This window comes from Microtus pennsylvanicus, chromosome 9, assembly GCF_037038515.1.
Source record: "Microtus pennsylvanicus isolate mMicPen1 chromosome 9, mMicPen1.hap1, whole genome shotgun sequence".
Lineage (NCBI taxonomy): Eukaryota > Metazoa > Chordata > Mammalia > Rodentia > Cricetidae > Microtus > Microtus pennsylvanicus.
Genome location: NC_134587.1, coordinates 20,351,645 through 20,372,425, shown reverse-complemented (window position 1 = coordinate 20,372,425; position 20,781 = coordinate 20,351,645). Strand labels below are relative to the sequence as shown.

The following is a 20,781-nucleotide window of genomic DNA, read 5'->3' as shown; positions in this document are numbered from 1 at the left end:
CCAATCACATAGTAGGCATCCCATAAACCCTGACTTTGTCATGCATTGATTTCTGACTTCTCTGCCTTTTCCTATCATTAGCAGGAGAATAACTGAAACCTTGTGTGACTGGCGGAATCAGAGAAAGCAAAACAGAACTATACAAATATGCTGTTCTCTTGGCCACTGTTTTCCAGGGCTGGGAGTCTCTTGCAGGTCTGTTGTTGCAGCCTGCGCTATTCCGCTTGCCAAACAGAATGTGGGAGGAGGCGGTCTCAGCCTGTCTCCTTCCCAGGCTCTAGGCAGTGTGACCTCAGTAGAACCTGACAAGGAGAAAACCGTGTGTCTCAAGTCAGCAGCAGGCCTGGCTTGGCCTGCCCCTGCTCTAGACTGCTCCCCTTTCTTCCAGGTGGCTCTAAGCTGTAGACAATCAGGTTTGTACCTCGAATGTTGGGAGGAGGAGGTAGGTCTGGGGTAGTCAGGACATTCACACTGCTCTTGCACCATAGATCTCGAGAGAGACTAGAAGATCTGTTATGGGGAGATGACTAAAAATTGTGGGCAGGGCCAGATTGCTCATCGTCCTCCTGGGTAATGATGGATATCGTAATTGAGCAAGCACAAGTTTACTGACTACTCAGTTCAGGTAACTATAGGGTAACAGAACATCGGAAACAGAGCTCCTATTGGCATTGTAGATTTGCTTACAATAACAATTGTCTCCGAGATGGAAGTAAACTACTTTAAGGAAGAGGCACTTTGATCTATTTTGTGTGGACACCCATGGTCTCTTTAGAACGTTTCCTCCTTCAGGCCCTTAGCTCTATTGAGCTCTATTAGCATCTTTTGGTATCTGTGAGCAACAGAAGCATAAACACTTTTTCTTGCTAGGTGCGGTGGCTCACACCCATACTTATTACATTCAGGAAGCTGAGGCAGGAGAATTGCCAGAAGTTCTAGGTCTGCTTGGATTAGACTGTGAGACCTTGTCTCTAAAAACAAAAAAAAAAAAGCACTAACAACCACACAGAATTTGTTTTGTTTTCCTTTGTTCTGGAGAGAAAAACCGAGGAGAAAGTAGGAGATACAATGAAGAAAAGTGTGTGATTTCAACTCTTTATCCAGCAGGAAAGTCTAAAGCCCTTCTTCTGGGCACTTCCCAGTTCAGTCAAGTTGACAGTCTCGATCAATCACCGCAAACACAGGCAGCGGGCCTGCAGGATGGCAGGTGCAGCTAATTCGGTCTATTCTGTGTGTCCTTTGGAACCTCTCAGGATTAAGGCATGTAGCCAGAGGTCAGGGACCGCTGGAGAGTTTGGGAGTTTGCTGATTCACTCGCCTTATACTTACCGGCTTTGTGGGAGAAGCCGTTTGGTCTTTCGTTCAGCACAGTCAATAGGCCTTCTCTAATGGAGAAGCCCAGCTTGAGGAGGAGGAGAGTACCCATGGGTTGCCTGCCAAGAGGCTTTGTGTGTCAGGAGCTGTGTGCGTGGCTGTGTTGGCGGGCTGTGTCGGGGACTGGAACCATTGATAAGGGAAGGGTGAGGGCAGGCAAGGTGAGAGACCGTGGTTTGAGGTAGGCAGATAATGGTTTTTAAATCAGCAGCCATTTTGGATAGCCACTGCTATTACTTTTGTTAGCATAGAAGCTGGTAAACTTAGCTTAGAGAATTCCAATAGTCTACCTTAGGTTGGCTGGTATGAAGCTGAAAACACTTCTTAGAAAAAACAACCCCCCCCTCCACACACACAGATACTGCCTCTATGTGGATGAAAAGACCCACTATACTGTAAAACCCTCTTTGTAGCCTGGCACTAGGCGTGACAATACCTTCCACACCAGCAAACCCTTTCTGACCTCTCAGGGTGATGCCTTCCTCTTCAGGCATCCTTCTAGGTATCGGCATGCCTGCTGCGTTCTCTCTGATGACATCAATGCATCAGGGTTGGGATCTTACTTGGATTGACGAGAACACCCCCCGTGATTCAGCGATCTGGTCTCATTAACACCTGTGCATTTATTTAATTGAAATCCAGTTCAAACGCTGAGAGCTGGGAAATTGCTTGTCTGATAACGCAAATATATATAAAGCCTCCTTCCTGCTGTTTCCCGCCTGCTTATAAGTACCCTGGCCCTGGGACCTGCTTTGACTATTCTACTTTTGGCCCAATGGGTAGTAATAAATAAAAATAGAAGGTGGTAGATGTAAAACTGGATTTAATTTATTTGAGGCTTAATAGACTCTGCTCAGGTTGGGGTGTTAAGGATCATTGGCTTATTCCTGTCACATCAAGGTTGGCTTTTGAATTCCTACGCCCAGGTCTTCCGGGTCAGAAAAGGGATTTCTTGTTTCGTGGATGATTCACCTTTGTTCACTGGGGACATATGAGTCACTGCCATTTCGGAAAGAACCTCAGTCTTCAAAGTAGGGCAGTTGCATTCCCAACCCAAAGGAAACACTGAGCCCTCAAGAGCCGCCCGTGAGTTCTTCTGGGGTTTCAGCTTGTGGTAGTGTAGAATATCTGGATGGGCGACTACTACAGACCATAGGACTATAAAGTCAGGGTCTTGGGTAACCTGGATTCTCTAAAGTGACTAGATACCATTTCAGGGCCGGTGCATTTCCTGCAAGATGCGCTGCCTTCTTAGCCACTGCAGCTGGGGCAATGCAGCAGGGGCAGTCACCGTGGGTCCTATGGCTACGTCTAATGCAATAGTGAGACCATCTGAGCTACCTGACAGTCCCTATGGGATGCATCTGGTGACACCGAGCTGTGGGATAGGCAGCCTTCCTAAAGCTAGTGGTTGGGTTGTACACCGACCAGTATCACCAGTTAGCTACTCAGCTGAACTGCGCCAGGGTGGCTCATTTAAGGGAGGGCAAATCAGATGGAGACGTGAGTTCCTGATGCCACCACAGCAAGTGTCTGGAAACACTGTGAACAATGTCATCATCTGTTGTTACAAAGCCTCTCCTTCTGGTTTGGCCCCTCCCCCACCCCATGTGCTGACCCAGGCTCTGCTTTTATAGCTCTTGCTTTACAGGGCTACCCAAGACTGGCTCATTGCCCAAAGCTTTTAGGTGGTTTTTAAGTTTCCAGTTCACATACCTGAGAACTTACGTTCTTGCTGCTTAGCAGGGTCCTGTGCATTGCTCGCCACGCCACCGTGGCCACAGAATGAAACAATGTTTGCTATTTTGTTAACATAGCTCATTGAGACAGGTTATACATATCTCACAGATCATACACACACACACACACACACACACACAGAGAGAGAGAGAGAGAGAGAGAGAGAGAGAGAGAGAGAGAGCGCTTCCGACAAACAGAATGAAATCAGATGTGTGAGTCTTTCAGAATGGACATTGCTGAATCATGGCAGAGGTGGAATTAACTCAGCATCACCCTATTTAATTTGAATACAGCTGTGTTTTGGTAAAGTTTCTTCCTGAAAGGGCTGATGGGAAAAAGGATGTGTTTTTTCTGAGTGTTCCTAGGTAATGGTTTCTGTTATATGTACACTGTGGTTTTGTTACTAGAGCTGAGCTCCTTGGTCAGAAGGAATCTTTCTTTCTTCCTTTCTTTCTTTCTTTCTTTCTTTCTTTCTTTCTTTCTTTCTTTCTTTCTTCCTTTCCTTTCCTTTCCTTTTCTTTTCTTTTCTTTCTTTTTTGAGACAAGGTTTCTCTGTAGCTTCGATGCCTATCCCGGAACTAGCGAGGCTGGCCTCGACCTCCCAGAGATCCACCCGCTTCTGCCTCCTGAGTGCTAGAATTAAAGGCATGTGCTTCCACCACCCGGCTGGAACATTTATTTCTTGCTGAAGTTTAAGTCTTTTAGGTAACACTGGCTGAGCACCTACTACGTGCAAGATCCCAGCCAAGCTTCTCAGGTTGTAATAGTAGCCGAGGTAAAGTCTCTACCCTCTGATACAACAGTCTGGCATTTCTTTGCTAGCAACATAAAAGGCAAGTTACATGTGTTCTCATGTAACTCTGAAATGATAACTTCATAGCCAAAGTCTCACTGGAGTTCTTCTGGGGCAGACATTTAGATCTTTGCCGTGGGAATCACAGTGTCATCGTAAGGAAGGAAGCTCGTTTCCATATTTTGTATAATGTGTGTAGACTGCAGCCTTAGGGCAGAGCAATTACAGTCTGCTAGTGTTAATTAATTATGCCTATTTCAATGCAGAAGCAGAGCAAGGGTGGGCTTGGAGCATCGTCCCCGCAGCCTGTGGGATGCTGGGCTCTACAACAGGGCTGTTGTCTGCCCACTGTTGCCTTTGGCTCCCCCTTGGCATTGATGCTTAATTGCATTCCAACTGGGGAAGTCTGAACCTGTCTGCTGAGCCTTCCTGGCAGATGTGTAACTAAACGTCCCCGGGCCTTGCTGGTTTGTGGGGGCCAATTAGACCTCACTTCCAGTCAAATGTTTCTACCTGATCGCTCCACCTAAGGCTTCTTGCTCGAAGTCCCTTTGCTTCTGGGACAAGGCCGCAGGAGGACTCAGACATGCTCGGGAACAGTTTGTAGAGCTTGGTTGTTCGTGGTTTGTTGGTCACTGAAAGTTGTCACTATGTTGATAGCCTGTGTCCCAGTTCCTCTGTTAGGGATAAGTCTTCCCCTCAGCCCCACCCGGTACCTTCCATGAGCTTTGGGTTGCTGAGAATATGGGGTGTTGAGAATATGAAGAGCTGGTGACCTTGGAGAAGGCTCTGGGGGAACTAAAACCACTGCACAATTGAGAACACCAGGACAGCTCATGCAAACCCTTACCACACCTATCGTATGTAGGATCTCTCTGCCAGTGGCATGAAGCTAACCCTCTGCCTTGGCTCAGCTGCAGAGTGCTGGGGAGGCCCACATTCCCTGCATTCTTCCTACCACCAGCCAAGACCCTTCCTGCCTCCTGGGGAAAGCACCTCACTGCCCTGCCTTGCCTTACATAGTTTGAATCCCAAGGCTGCTCTGCTTGGCTTCTGGCTCTGGCTTTGCTCTTAGTGGGGGCTCCAGTCCTGCTGGGCCTCCCTCCTCATCCTCGTGCCTCAACCGCCCTAGTTCTTCCTTAGGACCCAGATACTTCCTGACTCCTTTAGCTAAAAACAAGATGATGCAGCTCAAACCCACCCATAGCTGTGCTAAGACAAGGATCCCAGGTTCCTGGGTCATTTCTGCCTGGCAGTCTCCCTGCTAGAAGAGAAACCTTGAGCCCCCAGAATGTGAACTTTTCCTGGCATTAGGTAGGATGAAGTTCACGACTTCTCTGCAGAAGGCCTGATTCCCTTTCCTGACTGGTCCAGCATTGTTTTCACAGGGTTGATTGAGCTGCATGTTGAAAGTTATAGCTGTAGCAAGTGACTAATTGTGTGGCCAGAGGTTAGACCCTTGCATATGCTTACTGCTCCCCAGACATTGTGAAATGGCTACTGGCCATGGCGTTTTTTTATTATCTAGCAGTCTATGAAGTTGAATCAAGTATGGCACCTTATTCTAGCACTCAAGAGACTGAGATAGGAGGATTCCTATGAGTTTGAAACCAGCCTAGGCTAAATAGTGAGTTCTGGGCTAGCCTGGGCTATATAGTGAGTGACTTCCAGGCCAGCCTAGGCCACAATCTGATAAACAATTTCCAGTGAAGAAATTACTTTCTAGACAATATCTGGATGGGAAGAGATAAATCGTAAATAAATTGATCAATAAGAAGAATAATAAAATATCTACAGAATATTGATTTGGAGTGATAGAATGAGGTGTATCTAGATGACTCCTTAGAGTGGAATGCCAGGTAAGGTATCTCTGAGGAAGTGATAAAATTTGACTGAAAGGGATCCATCCATGCAAAGATCAGAGGAAAGCAAGCTCCAGAGAACGGAACGGTGAGAGAGCAAGCAGGCCACCAGCATCTTGGCGCTATGACAGAGGAGTCTCCAGCGACGGGGTCTAAGAAAGGACAAGAAGGACTCAGCTTCAGCTGAATGGAGAAGGGAGAGCAACCAGGCCAGGTTAGTCATATCCATCCTGGAGAACCTCGGGGGTGGAGCCTCTGGGGGCGGGGCTGACAGGACTTCCATGAGTGGATTGAGAAGATCCCAGGATCTCTAGATGACAAGAATGATCTACCAGAAGCCCTGCCTGCTCAGATGCAGGACATCTAGACGAGGTGCTTACCGGAGGATCTAGACAGTGGCATATCTCACAGGAAGGGCAAGGACTGCCCTCCTACCCCCAATGCCAGACGAAACCTTTGGTTTCAAATATTTTAAATTACAGTCTTGAAGGGCAAAGCATAACTAATTCCACAAGCTAGAAAGTCAAATAACTTGAAAGTAGCCCAAGATGAGTAAAGTACATTCAAGTGGCCAGAAGTTCTGTTTTCCCTGCTGAACTAACTGTGTCAGCAGGAATGGGAACTGAGGGCTAGGGCTGGGCTTGGGTGGGGGGATTCTGAGAGCAGCCCCACATCTGAATTTAAGTTGTTTTACCTAGAAATAAACCTGAGGCCTGTTCTCATGAAAACTGCCATCTATTCTCTACGGGCCCCAAACCCAGACTCCAAAGGAAGCCCTGCTTTGTCAACGGTCATCTCTCCGTGTTTGCTAATTTCGCAACTCAGTGTAAAATATGAAAATGCCCAAAAGGGTGGACATGAGAGAACAGGACCTTCTGGGAGCCCAAGGTACTCGCAGATCCCTGAATGTTATCATGTACTTATCTCTAAAGTCCATACTGTTTCTTAGGGTTTTTGGTTTTTTTTTTTTTTTTCACAAACAGCACTAAGGTGACTCAAGCCAGTGACATGATCATGTTTCCCAGAACGGGGAGTGTCCCTGCCAGCCAGACACAGGAACACTTTTTTTCTTTAAGGTATGACTCTTTCTCCTCGTCCTTAGTCACACGCAGTGACTCATTACTTCGAAGGGCATGAAGAGTTTATCCGTGGCTACTGAGCACTCCACGCTGCTTCGCTGAAGGAAGAAAAATGCAGGCACGGCTGAGTCACTGTTTTCAAGTCATTTTTCAATTTCACCTGGGGCCAAGGTTTCCTATACCCATACAGTTTTATTGCTTTCCGCCTCACTCTGATCATAGTCTTTGTGGGATAATTCGTTCTTCTGCTTGGGGATATTAATAACACACAATATTAGTGTGGAGAAACAGTAGCAAAGTCCTCTCAAACAGATGTAGAGAAGAATGAAACCTAGTGAGGTTGAGTAACTCACATTCAAGGTCTAAGAGAGATGGCTTAGAGGGGAGGATTAGACCATTAGGAACCTTAAAACCATGGCGGAGCTTTGTGGCTTCAAAGAGAACTATTTCATGTGGTTCTCAAGCTGCAAATTGTTGAATTAAATGGGTCTTACACATCTATTATAAACTCAGCTTCATTACACAGGTGTATATTCATGTACTTAGTCAATAAAATAGTTTAAGTACACTATGATATGAAACACATAGATGCAAGGGCCTTGTCTTTACGGACCCTTTGTGTTGCTGGATTTTAAGAAAAAAACAAATAAACAAACAGACACTTCTCCATGAAGTAGTTTGTGGTGTGTGAGCTGAGGTCAAATGAGAGGTGCAGATATAGGTGCTGGAGGTCGAAAGATTTCCTCCTTGAAGTGGTCAATCTGCCCTAGCTGAATGATTCCTGAAGGGCTATCAGGATATGAACGGGGACACTCAGGAACAAGGCACCTGGGAAGCAGGAACAGTAGGCATCAAGGAACAGACTGGGAAGCATTAAACTGTACATGCAGCCAATCAGACTGCTTGGTGAGAGGTTTGGCAAGGACACGGAAGAAATATAGACTCATTGTGTCACTTGCTGGGGTAGAAGCAATGCTGAGCAACAAACAATGCCTCATGTGCAGTTAGGGTATCATAATATTTATTATTACTATTAGCATGAGTCAGGCTGGAGCTATCAAAGTTGACAAAGCATCTCATTAAAGATTCCCTAGGGAATATGAAGAGGCATTGAGGTACACGCATGCCCACTGAAGCACCATCACAAATAGTTAAGGATGTACCCACAGTTTGGTACATTGAGCCTCCCCCCTGAAAAGGCTCAACCGCAAAGATTAGCTCTTTACCTGAGACTCTAAAAGTAACCTGAGGTCATCCCAGCACTGCTGAGGTTGGTGGATCTCAGTGAGTTCTAAGCCAGCCTGGTCTAAACAGTGAGTTCCAAGCCAGATAGAGCTACATAGTGAGATTCTACCAAGACAAAGACAAAACCCTCAATGATCAGGAGATGCCTTCAGCTGAGAGGGTGCAATGGACATAAAACCAGAATGGTCATTGAGAAGTTCCCTTGGCTGGCGATGTGCATGTGTGTGGTCCTACAATTACCAAACCCTGGCTTCTCCATCTTTAAAACATGAGAATGTTTCATGGAATGAGAGTCTAGACTCATTCTCTCGGTGTCATGAATAGAATCGGACCCGTTTTCAAATTCGAGATTAACTATGCTATTCCCCATTTGTGTGACCTGATAATTTCCTGAACCTCAGTTTCCTCCCCTTTAAGGACTGGGTAATTGTGCCCTTCAGAGCATTATAAACATGAAGACAGATTCAGCAGTGTTGCGGGAGGTCCTCCCACTCCTCCAACCTATCGCCGCTGAGATACCAGCCCCTTGGGGCGTGGTCTCTCTCCCTTTAAAAAAGCGGCCACTTCCCTCTCCTCTCTCTCTTCACTTCCTGCTCCGCCGGACTAGACTCCTGGTCGCGTAGAGGGCTGTTGCCTGGGACAGTGATCTGTAAGTTTTTCCCCTTTAAATAAATATCACCCTATTAATCATAATCCCAAATTGGGGTGGCATTGTTTGTGACTTACGCCTTCACAGCAGCCAAGCACCCAGCAGGCTGGAGGGCCATCCATGAAACACACTCAAACTTAATCTTACTTTTGCAAAGTGTTTACAGTTATAGTTCATAAGGCACTTTTGGGGATTTTCCAATAGCTTCATAAGATAAATACAATTATCACCAGTTTTAGAGATGACAAAGCAGACGGAGACACACTGAATATATAAATAATACATAGTAGGAGTTGAGGCAGGAGAGTGAGCCCAGTTCAACAGATTTACTCTTTAACTGTCATTTAGCTGGGATGCCTAAAATAAATCAAGTTATTCTTATATTTTTTATATAGCACAAAATTAGGATTCCAAAAGGCGATTCTCTTTGATTCCTACAAAATAGGTGTAAGAGCTCTAGGCAAGACTTTTAAGTCAATCAATGATTTCTTGACCTTCTACAACACTGCCAAATGTGATCACAAGGACCCACAAGATATCAAGAATCTAAGTGGAGACGTGTGAGTTATCAACTACGCTTTGGATTTTAAAAGTTTAGCGTGGCTAGTTTTTTTTTTTAAAAAGAACGTTAATTATCTTGGTTTTTAATTTATTATGATGAAATAAAAGGATTTCATGCTTCTGTTTCCTTTCTTATGGTGTGACTTCTAGAAGAAGGTCACTTGCACATCTGGCTCAAGGTCTGTGGTATCTGCTATCTTTCCATTAGACAGAGCCGCTGTGCTTCATCCTCTGGCTTTCCAGAGGTGCTTCTGGCTTCCAGATCCCCTCTCTTTGCTTCTAATGACTCCCTGTGTGGAGAGCAGAATCCTGCTCACCTACTTCACAGGAAAAGGTGCTGAGTGCTGATGGGTCCCCAACTGACAAGGAGAGTCACACGGATGGCCATCGTCCTTCATGAATCCGTCTCACACCGTGGCATTTGTTCTACAAGGACACACGCTAATCATTTACCTAGAGTGAACTGAAATCCCTAAATAACTCAGGTGGAAAAAAAATAATAAGAGGGCCGAATTCCTGTGTTATTTATAGATAGGTCTGCATTCCAGTTACCTGAATCAGCCCCCTTGGGAGAAGGTTTCCTTATTCTGCAGTTGACACAGGGAGATTTTGATCTGGGTCATACTCGGAATGCTTGTACCACCCCTGCCCAATTCTAAGGTGCATAAGGCCTTATCCAGGCAGTGGGAAAATGGAGATAAGCAATGTTAACATTCACTCAACACAGCCTTTGTTCCTTCTGGCTGCTCCTTGTGCAAATACGGCTTTCAGAGCTCTTAAGATCTGAACTGCCCACTTACGATATTGATGATGATTCCAGGAAAATACCAGATCCAGAGTGGCCCTTCTTCTCTTTCTCTTCCCGGGGCTATCCTAAGTGCTGTCTGAAGATTTAAGTTTCCTTATTATCCAGGTTATCAACACGGTGGAGATGGCCGGGTGTCAACTGCTTGGTAATGTATAATCCCACCCATCTAGAGTTTTTGTCCCGTAAGAACAGATCTATTTCTATGATGCTATTTGTCCCTCTAACTGCGGATGAGATCAGAAGAAAAAGCACCATCCACATTAGAGGCTGACTCTGGGACTCATCTAGATGGCAAGATTGAGGTATCTGCAGCCCCCAGGAAGGTTTTCTCCTGTTACATCCAAAGCACAGAGGTGCTAAGAAACCTCTAGCTCCCATTACTAAGTGGAGGTCAACTCCATTATAACTCAGCAAAATATGACATGGCCTTATTCTAGGGGGAAGAAAGACCTACTAAAATGTCTTTCATACTTATATAGATCCTAATCCCAAATCCCAATCATTGTAACATTGATTTTTTTTTAAATCTAAGCGAACAAAAACAAAAAACAGGAACTATTGGATTTTTGATAATTGCCAATATCCTTGAACAGCACAAAAAAGGTTTTATTTTCTCTGCAGGAATTTTTTTCTTTCTCCACAGGAATTTTTTTTCTTCTCTCTATTTAAGCAAGAGATCACACCAAACAGGGCCAGCCAAACAAGTGATCTTTGAAGGCATTCACCCATATGTGGGAGCTATACAAAGGCAAGGTGTTTCTGCCCCTATATAATTTTATATTGAAGGGCACAGCTCGACAACAAATTATTGAAGATAATAGGTAATGATACAGATAAAAAGTGTTGAGGAGGGCCAGGAGTAGCAACAAACATAACTTTATGGTTAGAGGTCACCACAACGTGGGGAACTATAATAAAGGGTCGCAGCATTAGGAAGGTCGAGAGCCATTGCTCTAAAAGGAACTGACGTCATGGGGCTTCACCTGGGAAGGGGTTTAAATTAGCTTTCCTGTAAAAGCCAGTCAGTTCTCTTAATGGGATTGGTTACCGCAAGTGCAGCTCTTACTAAGGCGGCCTGGCTCTTCCTTCAGTCTCGTCCTTGGGATTTCTCTTCTCGAGACTGCTCTGGCTGAAACTGAGCTGTGTGACATTACAAACCAAGTTTTGAGATCAAGATCGTCGCTGAAGCTCGGATTTACAGCCTCCAAAGTGATACGGTAATCCCCACCCCATCCCTGGCCCCTTTATTTTATAAAACCTTGGTATTGGCTTTAGCAGCGTAAAATGGAAGCAGGAAGTGGCTAGACCTTTCTCTTTGTCTCTGTCTTCAGTACGAAAGGCTGCTGGACTAGCAAGGCATCCATGGCCAGTATGTGGCTAGTATATGGCCAGGACAGTTATGGGAGGCGGTGAAGAACCTTCCCAGGCACCTACACTGCTCAAATGAGTGATAACCCCTCAAGGGTCAACTGGCTTGCTCAGCATGATGAGGAGCGCCACCAAAAATGGGCGTATAATTTTCAACAGAGGGACCAACCGTAATGGGTGAAAACAGGGGAAACCTGCGCAAGACCTAGAAAACTATGTTGCCAAATGTGTAACATCAATGTGTGGATCTTCAAAACCCATGATTCCCAAGGGGCATGGGAGGGAGTGGGCTATGAGGGCTGAAGAGCCCCCTGTAAGTTCAGACGCATCTGAAAGGGTGAGAGAAAGCCAGGCCTTGGAGCCAGCAGAGCTTGTCTGACCTGTAGCTCTCCTATTCTGCCCTAACCTCTTTGAGCCTTAGGTTTTCGCACTGCACGGCTCACATATAAACAATAATTCAGACCGTTTTTAAAGAGCAATTGAATGTGCACGTAGACTGTGGTGTGCTGTGAAATGCGAACCGCGCTTTATGAGATCGTCTTTGTCTGAACTGGATCACCTGCGCTAGGCCCCAAGCGCACGGGACTCCAGCAGCACCGACCACCTGTTCTCACTGACTCTTCAAAGGCCGTCTGAACAGCTGCACCTCTTATTTTCATTAGGTGTTGGTGCCGAAGAAGCAGCAGAAGCTGCACGGAGGAAAGCCGCGGCTCTTGATCCTAAGTACTTCATAATCTTCCTAAGAACAAGAGACTTGCGAGCAGGGATTATATCTGAGTTCCAGAAGGTCAGTTCAAACTAGACAAGGAGGGCAATGAAGAGGAGACAATAGGTACGGGACAAATTGTGGCTGTGGTGGGTGGGATTCCAGCCGTATGGTTGGAGCCGTCACTCACGTGGAGCTGCGGTGGGCCAATGGGTGGGAGGTGGGCCCTGAGAGCTGGAGAAAGCAGCCTCCCCCTGCAGAAGTAATTTGGCGGCACATTGTGGAAGTTCCCGGGCATCAGCAGGTCTGAGATCATGCGCACTTCTGGGATGCCATGTTGGGCGTTGGGATTGGAAGTCTAAATGGTTCTAGGACCACTGAGAGCGGTGTTGTTGCGCAGTCCTCTAGGAGGTGACCTGTAACTCATATGCATTTATAGATTTGCACATTTATGAAGACTGTCTTATGGCCACTGAAAATCAAGTGTCTGGGAGGTGAGCGACTCTTGTTCCCATTCGTCCATGGTGCTCTATGGGATCAGTCACTTCTGCCTGAACTCTGGCAGCACACAAAGGTCGTGGTGATTAATCGGAACCCTGCCTTCTCTTTTGCCACGACGCTGCCTTCTCAGGGAAAAGGACTGGTCATGTTCTTTCTCAGGAAGGGAGCCCTGGCGACAGCTGTCTCAGCCTGGTGGGGCCCGTCCCGACTCGTTTCTGTGAAAGACAAATGAACTTTTCCCTTCCTTGAGCCTTCTTGTTTCTTCACCACTTTCTTAATACTTCTTTTCAAATTTCAAATAAAATGTTAGCTTTTAAAAACGAGATAACACAGCCAAAAAAGCCTATTTGAAGGGTGCTACTTTGAGTTTTGAGTTTGCAAAGAGCAAATGTTCTGCCTCCTTTATTGGGCATTCTTCCCGTTCTAAGTGTTTGTGCTCAGTGGGATCCCAAACCAGGCCTTTCCCCGAAGCTTCCAGGCTGACGGGAAATCCCAGGCCTTTGCGAAAGGAAGTGAGGTCATGTGGAAGGGGAATTCTGGAGAAAGATCACCTTCAGTGGAGAAAACTTTCTCCTCTCAAAGGTGTGGACCAGACTGGCCTATCTCCTGCTCCACTGAGTCTTGCTTCTTTGTGGTTCAGTGTCACAGAGCCTGGGTGTTCCCTTCCGGACACCTGGCCACCTGGCAAATGCGCGTTCTGCTCGCCTCCCCTTGTGTGCCTCCTGCCTTAAGCCCCTGCCTGAGATCAGGGACTGCCTGTTCAATTATTATTCCTCAGCACTCAGCACACTGCCCTGTGCATAACTTGGCATTCCCACTCGAATGTGACATCAGGACATGAATGATGTGCAGGGGTCCCTGCACAGCAAGGCAGGGTTCTCTGGTAGATAACCGGTGAGCTTAGATGAACAGAGGACTGGCTTTTTGTTGGTTGGTTGGTTGTTGTTTTGTTTGTTTTGCTTTTTGTTTAAAAAAAAAAAAAGCTCATCCAAGGCTCGTGGCTGGCCAATTCAAAATCCTCAAGGACCTAGGAAACCTCAAGCAGCAGTCAGAAGCCGGAGCTGTGGTTTTGAGTCGGGATTTGTGTCTTGCTTTCAAGGCCTGAGCTGATTGAATGAATGCAGGTTGCATCAGGAGCAATCTTTAAAGTTAGCTGATGGCAGATGTCAGTGACAGCTACAAAGTACCTCTCCGGGAATATCTGAAGCAGTGTTTAAGTTAATAACTGGGTAGTCCAGCCTAGCCAAGCGTACACATTAAGCCGAGCCTCGTACCCTGGGTCACATAAACACTACCAACAACCCTCCCAGTCTTCTCAGATACCACACACAAGTGCCAGGAAACAGAACCGGTCTTACACTGTCACCACAGCCAGCCAGGTGCCAGCACCACTTCCAACATGCTCCCTGCCCTGGCATAGAGGCGTTTATAGTGAGAGAGACTGCTCGGCAAGCAGAATACAAGTTACAAACTTCTATTTTGGACGAGATAGCCTTGAGTAACTTAAGAACATATCTGAGGTCAGCTGGGCTAATATTACACTTAGTTGCCTGCAGAAAGAGTTTAAAATACTTCCAATAAGTGAACTGTGAAATGACCCACATGCCTTCATGACAACAAATGTCAAAACACCCTAGGCCATTTGGGTAGCTGGGGAAAACCCTGCAAGGCAGCCACTTGCCTCGTTGCCTGGGGGTTCCGAATGCCACTCAGACAGCCTGGTCCCTGTCCAGATATTGCTCCGAAGTCCTTTGGATAAATTCCCTAAGAAACTGATGGAGGGGCAGATGACTGCTTTGGCTCGAGGCTGTCTGCTGCCTTGCCCGTGGTAAATGCCACTTGGGCTGAGCATAGACACAGTCTATTTCTGGGGAGGTAGCATGGCATCCTGGTTGCTTCCCCAGCAGGTGCAAGCAGACCGAGAGCATCTGTTCCCTTCCACAATCCTGGCAGCTTTTCTGAGGTGAATGCCCTTCCATGCTCTTCCCGGCACTATGTAAGCTCTAATTAAAGATTGGGCTTGTGGCTGCATTGCTCACACAGCAGTGGTGTTATGGATTTTACCTCTTATTCTCAAGTTCAGATCATTCAAATAGATGGCAGGGTCCCTGCATTCCGATGCCACACGGTCACAGCCATTAACAAGACTCCATAGCTGGGCTTGGAGTCTGTCTGATGTTGCATCTGCTCCTGGGTTTGGGAATGTAGAGAAGCTGAGGAGGGCCAAGGTTCTTATGGGAACAGAAAAACAGTGGGAATATGCACCTGCCCTGTCTATCAGTAGGGATAAGGATGAGTAGGGAGAAGGAAGTTTCAAATATTCAGACTGTAAGGACCCTGGGAAAGATGCACCTCAAAGCTCTCTTAGGTGTTTCTTAGGAGGGAGGGGTGGAAAGGCTCACTGAGAAGCTGTAATTTCCACCTTCCCTGCTTCCACATTGCTTAATGTTGATACGTGGAATATTTACTACTTTTACAATTGAAAATAAATCTGGCTTCTCGTGTCCTTGATAACCCTATAAGTGTCCAAGAGAATCCACTAGCCCTACACATGAATATCCTTGAGACACTGAACATATTCTTTGAGAGAGTAGGTGACTCGTAAGCTTCTGTGGAGTTTGGAAGACCCACCTGTTTGGGGGGGGGGGCGGGGGAGGATGGTTATTCATCCATAGCCTCTTGATATCTCTGCTAAGAAGTCTCCTGCGTGACCACACTTTTGTCTGATTGAGGTGGGGCGGGGGTTGTAGATGGTAGTAGCCTTCCGAGTGTACAGTTGCCAATAAGATGATGTAGCCAGGGACTGACACAGGACTTAATTGCCCCGGGGAGCTGCAGCTGGCTGTGGCTGGAGCGAGTTGGCATCTGCCTTTGCAGAGCACAGTCTCTGCAAATAATTAACCAGCAGAACTCTTGATTCTCTCTAATTAAGGAAGAGGAAGCCTGGAATCTTCAAAGTCCCCGAATGTCATGCTGCCATTGTGTCAGGATTGATCTCCTTTGTTCTAGACTGAGAAGCATGCCTCTCCTGCCTCCCCTAATTCTTCATAAATTGAATTTTTCTATTACTCGTTGTGACAGCTAGGGAACACGGCTTCAGAAATTCACCCGCAGTTCGTGCCAGTATTAGAAGCCTGAATAATAATAATTTTTTTTTAAAAAGAACCATAATGGAATGGGTTTTCTGTCTCTGACCCAGAATTAATCATTGGGAAGAGACACCGAAAGGGACTTGTTAATTAGTGCTAATGGATCTTGCTAGGTGGAGGCTGAGTTCCTGGGAGTCTGCAGGGGGAACCAGGGAACTCATCCTCTTCTGGCCATCTCTATGTGCTGCTAAGATCCACAGTGATGGGATGATAGGAGACAGGGATTTGTGACAGGGGACACCACAGAGTGTAGTGGGAGCCAACCAAGGCTGAGAATACTGAGCAGCTTCCAGGAAAGAAGTGGGAGCGGTCGTTGTCGGTGACCTTGGGGACTCATCTGGACTACAGTGAAATCTACCACAGAGGCCAGAGTAGGGCCTATGAACCCCTGTGCCAGGTTGTGTCACTCACTGTGTGATCCCCACACCCTGGGGATGCAGGCTTCAGACTTCAGCCTCTGAGGGCCTACCTGTCTGTCCATGGTCCTCTCTACACCCGCATCCCCCCTTTGCTCCTCAACCCCTCATATTACATCCGCATCAGTTTCTACCTCAGGGCCTTCGTGCTGGCTATGTGGAGCATCACTTCCCAGCCATGAAATACATGCCACAGAAAGGAGAGCCCTCTCCTCACTCTTTGGGTCCTACTATATTTTGAGGTTATTTACACCACGCTATGTAGCCCCCTTATTTTTCACATCTCTCGTTGGACCTCAGCAATTCCTCCCATTAGACTGTGGGCTCCCAAGGACAGGATCACATCTCTTTCCTTTGCTGTTGTCTTCCCAGCAACTAAAAGCAGTTGCCAGTTCAATACGTGTTCACAGAGTACGTGAGTCAGCTGGGACACTTTGGAACGACTGGGGTACTCAGGGGGCCTGTGTGTGTTCCTTGTGCACGCCCGCACAAGCTCTGTGCAAAGGCCGCTCCTTTACTCAGGCATCGAATGAAGTGCTGCTGTTCCTTTGGCCACCGAATACTAATAATTAAGGCACACGCCGTGAGCTGTTAGCTGCATTAGACAGTACTTGGAGTGCTCGCCTCTTCCTGCGGCTTCCAGGAGGAAGGATGGCGCTAATGACACTTGTCTAGAACGGGGTTCCTTAGTGTTGTCTCTAGGGGCGCAGACCCTTCCACAGTCCACAGAGTGAGGGGCTTTACTGAGTAACGGTGGGGGATGGAACAGGAAGAATACCTTGGGGAGAGTCGAAAATGATACATTCAAAGAGGATCAAGGATCAGTGTTCTGAGCATCCTGGCCAGCCCCCAGCACAGTACTGTGGGCAGAGATGCAGGAAGGCCCCAGCTACCTCCGTGCCAAGTCACTAGGCTATAGATTCCCATTCTTTTCCTTTCCGTTGAAGAATACCTGGTGGGCCCTGGCGTATAGCTGTTGGTTTCTAAGAGTCAGAAAAAACCTGGTCTAAACTGCAGCAGAGACGGACAAGTGCCCCGAGGACTCGACAGAGTCAGGTTGCTGAGTTCTGGTCTGTCACAAGAGCAAGCCTAGGCAGAGGAAAATCATCAGGCAGCTGCTCCTGGGCTGGGCCCTGTCACCACACCCAGGCTCTCGCCCTGAGTCTGCAGCTGCTAGTGGAGTCACTGGCCACTCCTCTCCCGCACTGTGATTTCCTCGGTGGTTTGGATGCCATTTGTCCTCGGCTAAACTCCTGTTAAAGTTTTGTTGTCAGTTTAGAGGTAGAGAGAGGTGGTGACTCTCTACACCATTCAAGAGTGGTCACGGGGCTCTACTGTCCTGAAGGGATTAATGTGAGTCCTAAGAATTAGTCATCATGAGTAGGCTGTTGTGAAATCAGTTGTGACTCTGCCCCCTGCCTCCCCTCCCCTTGCCTCAGTTTATATGACATGTGTGGAAGAGGACGAGGCCTTCACCGGGAGCCAAATAGAGTGTCTGCTTGGACTTCCAGAAGTAGGAATCAAAATAAACTTCTTTGCTTTCCAAATTAGTTGGCTGTGGTTATTCTGCTAGAGCAATGGGAAACACACTAGACCAGTTTCTAATTCAGCCATTTAAAAATTATTTCTTATTTTTATTTATATGTGTGTGTGTACATGTGTGCCTGTGTTAATTTATACACCAGATGTGCATGCATATTCTGGAAAAGGCCAAAGGGTGTCAGATCCTCTGGAAATAGGGTTCCAGCAGTTGTGAACCTCCTGATGTGGGTGCTAGGAACTGACCTCAGGTCCTCTGGAAGAGCAGTGAGCGTGCGCTATGCTATTAGCTGCCTAGTCTTCTCTCCAGTCCTCAGCCTTGCTAGTATCTTACAAAACCCTTTCCCCTTTTCTCTTACGGATAACTTTTTCTCAATTTGAGAGAAAAAGAAGGAAATGGCCACCGAGGTCAAGGTCCTTGCTTCGTTTCACACTACTATTAAAACAAAGGATATACATCTGCACTTTGCCCACGGATCCAGCTTTTAGCACAATGCGCTTCTAGTCAGAAGGACACCTGTGCTATTTCCCATTGAAGACACAAATAATTGTTCTCACAGAGGGAAGGAGAAGGGTTTTACTAATCTACAGTGAATCATTACTAAAGTTGTCTCTCAAAGTTAGAGACAGCTCAGAGGTCAGAGCTGGCAATGCAGGCTAAGTCTCATGGGCATAAACGGAATGAACACCTGGAGCAGGAGATGGCTCAGAGAGAGGTCAAGAGCACTGGCTGCTCTTCCAGGGGACTCAAGTTCAATTCCCAGCACCCACATGGTGGCTAATAATCATCTATGATGAGATTCTGGCATGCTGGCAATACTGTATGCATAATAAATATATAAATCTTTAAAAGAAAATATATGACTTCCTGTGTTAGATGTCTGAAAATTCAAGCCCTGAGGCTATTTGAAGTCTTTCTCCAAAGTCAAGTTAGGCAGAGTGTCCTGGTTCCCTGGAGGGAAGACAAAATTGATCTTTCCTCCTAGATCTGAGACCAGAACCCTGAAATTTCTTCCAGACTGCACCCCAACTGAAGCAGCCTGGTGCTCCTACAGATTGATGACTCTCATCCTTCTAAAAGGGATGGAGAAGAGCCAGGCAGGCTTTCTGGTAGATCACTAGCACACAGTACATCACTACATCACTACAGCTGGGCTTGTCCTTGAGTGATACATCATTCATCAGCCCTGTGTTTTCCTGAAACTGCCCATTTGCTGGAATACTAAAGGAGACTTGTTCCTCAGTCCTCATCCACAAAGAATAAGGTGGAGGCTGTTGATGGCTGTGGAACATGCTCTTGACCATCACTCCCACAGTTAGCCCCAAAGCCTTTGCTTGCTCAGTTCCCATGTCAGTGGCTTTGCTTTGGTGAGTGTCTGTGACTGATGTGTGGTGCCCTTCTGTTTCCTGCCTTTACGGATGGAATAAAGATGAGAAGGCAGGACACAAGCCGCAAGCTCCAGCTGTCACTGGTTAAGATGCAGTGATTAGCTGTGAATTGGCCATTTGGCTCAGGCAAAATAAAGGAGGGGATCCCGGTCTCTGTGTTTATTCTCTTCCAGAACCTTGAGCCAAGCTTTCGATTCATCAGTGTAGTGATGCCCCTTTTGTTTCCCCCAGAGTTAGGAGAGTGACAAGAAGAAGGACCTTTCAGGTTGCTCAGGACTTTGCTTGGAAAATAAAGTATTCGTTAATCAAAAGTGCAAAGCTCAAATGACTATGGGGTTTGAGAAGGAAACATGAAGGGAAGAATGAATGAGTAAATGAATGGGCAGATGGATGAATGGATGAAGCTATGGTATAATAGCATCTTTAAGGTATATTTTTTCTACCCAGACACATTTTCCATATTTATTTCTCATATATGAATAGTCTTTCCTTCCCTGGTTCAGTGGCTGTTCATGTGTCTTTAGCTTTCTCATTTTCAGTAGAGAATAGAATACCACCCTCGGTTCTACAGTGGATTAAGAGCCAGGACAAGTGGTAACCAACACTTAGTTCTAAGAGGTAACTGAGGTCATTGGAAGAGCCACAATGAAGTGGTAGGGATTGCATCCGGTTGGAGGGCATGTAGATAGGGAGAAGGAGCTAATGTGGACCACCCTGCTTTCTTGCTGTGTAAGAATGGGCCCCACTAATATCCTGCATCTTCAGTATTCTCTGCAATACTGTGTTTGCCCACTTCATAAGGCATGTTGCCATATCTCTTCCTTAGATGTCTTTGAACTCTTCTAGTGTTTCCATTTCCTGTAAGTGCTGGAAGGCTCGTCTGTGACTGTAGAAGGGTTTGTTGTTTGTTCCCAGGAGGCTGGGAAGTGCTTGATCAGCTCTCATCTGGACAGACAGGACCCTCTCCCCAAGGTCTGGTTAAACTTACACAGAGTGGCATGTGTTGTGTGGTGGTCGTTAAGGAAGGTATGTCAAACCTACACGCAGGCTTCAGAAAGACAGCCTCAAGAAAGTCTCTGCAGTAGATGGTCAAAATGACCCCCAAACCACACTTTTGTGTACTTGGCCTCTTTGTACTCTTCCTGTCTACATCCAGTCCTTCATTCTGCCTTGAGCTGTGTGATAAAGGAATTCTAGCAAGCACATGCAAGTAGAGGCCTGAAGAAACCTGAGGCTTGGCCACTACGGCTGCGGTGTATCCATGGGTCCACCGTGCAAATAAGATCAAACTAACCAGTGCAGCCACACAACCGAGAACCCATACAAGCAGGCAGCCTGTTCTCCGTGAGATGTGCATGAGACGAAGCCTGTACTCATAATCTGAGCCCAAGAGAGACCTATAAAACAGGCCACGCCCACTGTGCCCAGCACAAATTGTTAAGAATTGTGAGCAAATAAATGATGGTTGAGAAGAAAAAAATTACATGACATGCTATGCTGAACAAACCAATTGAAGGCCAGATTTTACCTCCTGTCCTTAATTTGCTCCATGCTGAGGTCATAGTGACTTCATAGCCATATAGAGAGCACAGGAAGCCTGGC

At 46.6% G+C, this 20,781-nt stretch overlaps 1 protein-coding gene and 1 long non-coding RNA gene across 6 annotated transcripts in view; one reads left to right on the top strand and one right to left on the bottom strand.

Annotated features, from left to right (window-relative positions):
* Itgb6 (integrin subunit beta 6) overlaps window positions 1-20,781 on the bottom strand; it is a 118,205-nt gene that overhangs the window by 94,372 nt on the left and 3,052 nt on the right. The gene's annotated exons all lie outside the window — the stretch shown is intronic.
* Window positions 11,161-20,781, top strand: part of LOC142857232 (uncharacterized) — a 55,695-nt gene continuing 46,074 nt past the window's right edge. The window contains exons 1-2 of the long non-coding RNA XR_012911789.1: window positions 11,161-11,328; window positions 12,142-12,266. This is a non-coding gene — a long non-coding RNA (uncharacterized LOC142857232). The remainder of the gene's footprint in view (window positions 11,329-12,141; window positions 12,267-20,781) is intronic.